General features: G+C 50.5%; 1 protein-coding gene across 1 annotated transcript in view; it reads left to right on the forward strand.

Annotated features, from left to right (window-relative positions):
• Positions 1-6,000, forward strand: part of LOC135819468 (uncharacterized) — a 53,824-nt gene that overhangs the window by 18,868 nt on the left and 28,956 nt on the right. The window contains exon 3 of the mRNA XM_065332682.1: positions 5,873-6,000. This exon is cut by the window's right edge and continues 28 nt beyond it. The gene's annotated coding sequence lies outside the window, so the exon portion shown is untranslated. The remainder of the gene's footprint in view (positions 1-5,872) is intronic.

The raw sequence follows: 6,000 nt of genomic DNA on the forward strand, positions 1-6,000 counted from the left end.
TCAACTCTGAGTGTGAGACTCTTTGGATTAGTGTTGCTGCACCGTCAGGCATGAAATTTGGCATCTGTGCTGCCTGGACGAGTGCAGACACGGGCTGCAGTATCTTCACCCAGCTGGAATCTGACATCGACAAAGCCCGGCAGTCCTGCTCAAACATTATTGTGGCAGGAGACTTCAATGCCCACAACCGGGAATGGCTTAGAAGTCCACGCACCTCGGCTGCTGGAGAAGCTGCAGAAGACATGTGCTGTGTACATGGTCTCCGAAAACACGTCACTTTAGCCACTCGTCGAGAAAGCATCTTTGACCTCGTCATGTCGGATGGGCCTGGAACTGTGTTTACCCCCACCCAACCACCTCTTGGCAGATCAGACCTTGCTGTTGTCATAGCCGACTTCCAGTTTACTACATCTGTAGACCAACCCACCACTCGTACAGTATGGCTATACCAGCGGGCTGACTGGCCCCGCCTCTGTGCCTTCCTCCGGACTACTGACTGGGACACAATAATCGGCGACGACCCAAACATAATTATAACGTGAGCTTCTGACCATGCGAATCACTGAGGGAATGCAGCGCATTATACCATCCAAGGTCTTCAAGACCAGACCGCAGGACCCAATCTGGTGGACGCCAGAATGCTCTGCAGCAGTTGATAGAAAGCGCAATGCCTGGCGGAAATTCCGCGATGACCCCAGACATGGAGCGCTCAAGTGAACATACAAGCTAGCATGCCTCGACTCAACAAGATGTCTAGCAAGAGCCAAAGCCAGACATCTCGACCATGTGAAGCAACGGCTCCGGACGGGCAGCCTGCAGGACAGAGAGTGGTGGAGCGTGATTAAGCGAGTTGGAGGGCATGGCCGGGACAGCTCCATCCCAGTCCTGGTTGACCCTAACGGCATGGAATGCACAAAAAGCCACGACAACGCTAACGTCATCTGGAAGTACTTTGCCCAGAAGTGCAGCCTAGACGATGACTTTGCAGAACAGTCGTGGCCGTTCCCGCGTGTCCGCCTGCGCACCGCAAATACGCTTGCAACAGTCCACTTCCGCCAAGCCACCGTACGCCGGACACTCCGAACCCTGAATCCAAGTAAAGCCACAGGGCCTGATGCAGTACCCACTAGAGTGCTGAGAAAATGTTCCGACTCTGTGGCCCTGCCTCTATCCAAGCTGTTTACCCTGTGCTTCTGCAGTGGTCATCAACCTGCCATGTGGAAATTTGCCAAAGTCGTACCGGTACACAAGAAAGGCCCCAAGTCGAACCCCAGAAACTACCGACCGATATCACTACTGCCCATAATGTCTAAGTGTATGGAGTCCATCGTGAACCACAGCCTGTCCAACTTCCTGAAAAAGAATGACATCCTGTCTCACAGGCAGTTTGGCTGTCGCACTGGACTGGAAACCTCTGATCTGCTGATTGCTCTTCAGCATGAGTGGAGCCTTGCTCCTGCCGGTGGAGGCCTCGTCAGGGTCCTCGCAGTAGATATCGCGCCTGGTTGTGATGAAGCCGAGACCCAAGGTCGGCAGAGCATCCCAGACCACGCCACCACTCCCCTTATTCATGGCTCACACATGACGGGTTTACGTGGCTCTAGTAAAAAATATATATATTGCCGGGGCCTTCGACAAGGTCTCGCACCACGGCGTCCTCCACAAGGCTGAGCGGTGTGGCATAAGTGGCCCCCTCTTTACCTGACAGACCGCCACATCCGTGTCGTCATAGGCGGCCAGTCTTCACCAAACCACCGAATCCAATCTGGCGTGCCGCAGGGCAGCATACTCGGCCCCACCCTCTTCCTTCTGTACGTCAACGACGCAGAAGACCACCTGCCCGGTGGGGTAAAGCTGGCTGTATACACCGACGACACAACTCTCTACAAGTGCATCACCACCCGACTCAGACTGCCAGAAGAGACAGCAATCCTCCAGCAGGCAGTAGACTAACTGGCAGCATGGGGAAGCAGGTGGACGGTCAAGCTCGAGCCCACAAAGTCGCAAGCATTGACCATCAGCCACCACCGCTCGCCCCCCCCCCCCCACCCCCCCCCCACCCCCCCCCCCCCAACGCAATACGCATCCAAGGAGCAGTCGTGCCAGAAGTAGAGGAGATCAAGCTTCTTGGCGTAACCTTCGACAGGCAGCTGGCATTCCGCAGCCATATCCGACAGCTTGCAGTACGCGGAGCCCAGCGGCTCGGCTTCCTCCGCAAGGCATCGGCTGTGCTAGACCCAAAGCACTGAGCAATCGTGTACCGTGGCTTTGTCTGCGCTGTATTAGAGCATGGCATGCTGGTGTGGATGAGCGCAGCCCCCCCCCCCCCCCCCCACCTTGGCCCGCCTCACTGCCATCCAGCGCCGTGCCCTGCACATAGTTGGAGATGGATCATACCTTCCGAGCCTCGACATTCGCCGTACCGTAGCAGGGCTCTGCTTTCTGTACAAGCTGCACTTTGTGGAGGGTCCGGAAATGGTGAAAGCCATTCTGCCACCATCAGCAGCCGCACCGCAATGCCGCATGTCTACTCGTTAGACAACCAGATCTGCAGCACATCATCAATCACAAATCACCAGTATCCTTCCTCCTCAGTCACGAAACAACACGCTCCGCTCATTTCCCCACTCCCTCATCGCAACATGGAATCAGCTCCCACCTACCCTTCTGCAGTCTCCCCCTTCTTGCAGAGGTATGCACACCTTCAAGAAAAATGTCAACGACCACTTGCGGAGCAGCAAGTGGGAGTGGGCCACAGACAGGCTATGATCTCTTCATCGCAGCCAACACAGCAGCCTAATTATACTGACCGCACTCCAGCTCCCTTCTACCCCTCTTTGGTCCCCTTCGCTCAGCCTAATATCCGATTATCATTAATTTTGTCTCCATCTTCCTACGGTGCACTGCTGTTACTATTGTTTTTTCCTTTCTCAATCTCAAATTCCCCCATTATCGTTTGCAAAGCCGGTGCTTCCTTCTTGGATGCACATGTTTCTTTTCTCCTATAAATCGGCGCACAGGAGTAACGATGAGTCCGAGACCTTTGGTCGGAGGAGTTACTTTTGCCCCGCCCCCACTTCCATCCAATATGCCACTGCCCCCGCTGTGCAGCATCTGATGGTTCTGTGGTTAATCAGTAAAAAATAAAATACAAAAAAATAAAAAACAATGACATACAAATTTACAAAAGCATGTATACCAAGTTCACATATTCGCGTGATCAGGACAGCCCACATGTATTGCATCCTGTACTTGAGCATGCCAGCTGCTATACAACTGAACATTCAGTACCCCTATTTCCAACATTCTGCAGCTAAAACATTATTGAAGACACGCAGCACAAGGCAGAATAGCTGATTGGTACTTTTGCCAGCTGCTCGTCTGCAATACTTGTCCGTAATATTTTACTCCGATCCGCCCGGTGTTGACTCCACTGTATGGTACGTTCCATAAGGCAGGCTTCCTGCATCGTTCGTGTCTCAGTCATAATTGTCCCCAGTTCGGAGAAATTTTGATTATTGGATGATGGGACGTTGAACTTGAAGGTGCTTTTCAAAGTCTCGCTCTTTGTTTTACCTTTGACGCTAGTGGCTAAACGTTTCTTTGGAATGTCACCAAAATTCGATGGCAGCTGGTCGTGAGGCTGCCTCTTTTAGACGCTTCGACGAACTTTAAGACAGCTCAAAAGGCACGAGCCACGACGAAAATTACAGCCCTGCGCGGCCAGTATTTGAAACTTACTTTCCAAGTTGCCGCAGCAGCTCAACAAATGCTTACGCACCTCTTTCTCCGAAGCGAACGCGTAGCTAGCTGTGCATTCAGTGCAGATTTACCTTTTTACTTTGAATTATCTATGTACATGGACTGATCTTCTTTTTTAGTGTTTGCACACTCTTGGCTGCTGCTGTGGCACTTTTGTATGTTTGTGCTGCTGCGCTCTGTACCGCTGCACTAGCTGTATTAACTGTCGTACCCAGATGCCCACATTCAATCCCTGGCTACGCGTTGGAACTGTTTTCGTTGCCTATGTCCTCATCTCTCTTGGTTTTGTTTTCGCTGCCTGGGCTCTCATTTATCTTTGCTTGCTTGCTTGCTTGCTTGTATTGCTGAGAGAAAATATGCTGGTTTGTATTCGTGGGTCCCCATGGTGCATGGGCCACGCGTACTCATCCGGCGGATATGTGTGAATAATAATAATCTATGTACAACGTCATGTAGATCTACTAAGCTGCATAGCTAGCGGCCTGCTCTTACCTGGGCCGACTGGGCCATAGCATGGGGTGCGCACGTCGCATGGGCATGGTTTAGTGGTTTTTGTTTGTTTGAAGTTTTATTTTACATCGCAAAGCAAACGGGCATTGATGCCCAATATTATGATGGTGATAAAAAGTGTGGCTCGATAAAGCTGCACTTGAGAAAATGAGAAAACAGTCAATCGGAAGTATATGGTCACACTCGAACTATGGTTGAAAAAATCAAGGTGGTCCGTTCAAACTCCCCTCCCCCCCCCCCCGGATCCGCCCCTGCTTTTACAGTTGGACTATGTTTGGGATTGCAGGAGGTAAGTGCGAAAGATGCATGATTCTCCTTGCTTTAGGGGGGGGGGGGATATTTCAATGGATTGCTGCCAATGCAACACTCCTAGGACAGTTTATGGGGGTTCTTAGCAGTTCAAGGAGGAAATGCAGCGCATCTTACCTCAGCCATCACGGTCTGTTCCGAGTAGCGTTCCAGGCACGATTGCGATCGATGGCCACGTGTCGTGATCCAGAAAGCCTCATCCTTCGTCACAGAGTACGCGATTTCACCGTGCATCTTGCAAAAAAATTCAAAAACTGCACTCCGGACTTCAGTCACTTTTGCATCGACGGTGCACCAAAAATTGTCGGTGGCGCAAGGCGAAGCTTGTCGTTTGTAGTGACAAATGACCCTCGCTGCGTTTCCCTGTCAGAGTCAACAATCCACTTTGTTCTGCACCGTTGCGAACAGTCTTGAAGTAGAAATTGGAGGGGAGACGTCGCGGAGGGGCGAGCTTTATTGCGCAGGTATGACTTCGGCCGTATTTCAGCCTGGTTGAATGGAATCGAAAATTCAAAACGTTTATTTCAAGAAAACTCCAAAAGATAGATGGGGGACATGTCCTCAGGGGTAGAACAGGTGTTCCACTCTCTGACGGTGTATAGTTCCTGCCAATTGAGGACGTAGCTGGCTGTTTTGCAATCGCTTGTAAATTGGCTATAATAATAGAGACTTAGTCGGAGGGAAACATATTTACAACTAGCACACGAAGAGCACACGAAGAGACGAAGCTAGTTGTAAATCTGATAAGGCCTTTCGTACCATTACTCCTCAAAATCAGTACATGGTGATAATGTGACGAAGCACAACGATGTCAATTTATACAGCTTATTGGCGGACATTTTTTGATGAAACGTACACAAGCTGAATGATAGTGTGAGTTCCGCCAAAGAGTACACGCACTATAATAGGGAGTTGGGAAGTCAAAAGAGCACTAGCTTCCTAACAAACTCCTTCTGTCCACACAGCTCAGGCTGTAGTTTGGTAATGTAAACAGCCTCTAGCACATCTAGGTGACATTTGCTGCGCGCCCGCGCGTGAATCTTGAAGTGCTCTGGAACATTCTTACATACTGCATTCAGGCAGGAAGGGGACAGGGTACTATTTATTCAACATCTCCTGGCTCGTCGTAAGAAGCTGAAGCTTGAACTGCTTAATATCTGTGCATGCTTTAAGGTTAGTTGGCAGGGCAGATCAGCGAGTGTACGCGGAGAAGATAGGAGATTTCAGAAACAGGGAGGTGTTGGCACAGAAGGAATTACGTGTTTCCTAATTTTTTTCTTTTCTTCTCCAGAAATCCCAAACTGCACATTGACTGTTCAGCATGGTTCAATATATGGAATTGCACCTCATTACACAGTTGAATGCGATTTGGGATACCAGATCAATGGCACGAAAACAGTGAACTGCGTGTCCAACATC

The sequence above is a fragment of the Sycon ciliatum genome, chromosome 6 (assembly GCF_964019385.1).
Source record: "Sycon ciliatum chromosome 6, ocSycCili1.1, whole genome shotgun sequence".
NCBI classification, from domain to species: domain Eukaryota; kingdom Metazoa; phylum Porifera; class Calcarea; order Leucosolenida; family Sycettidae; genus Sycon; species Sycon ciliatum.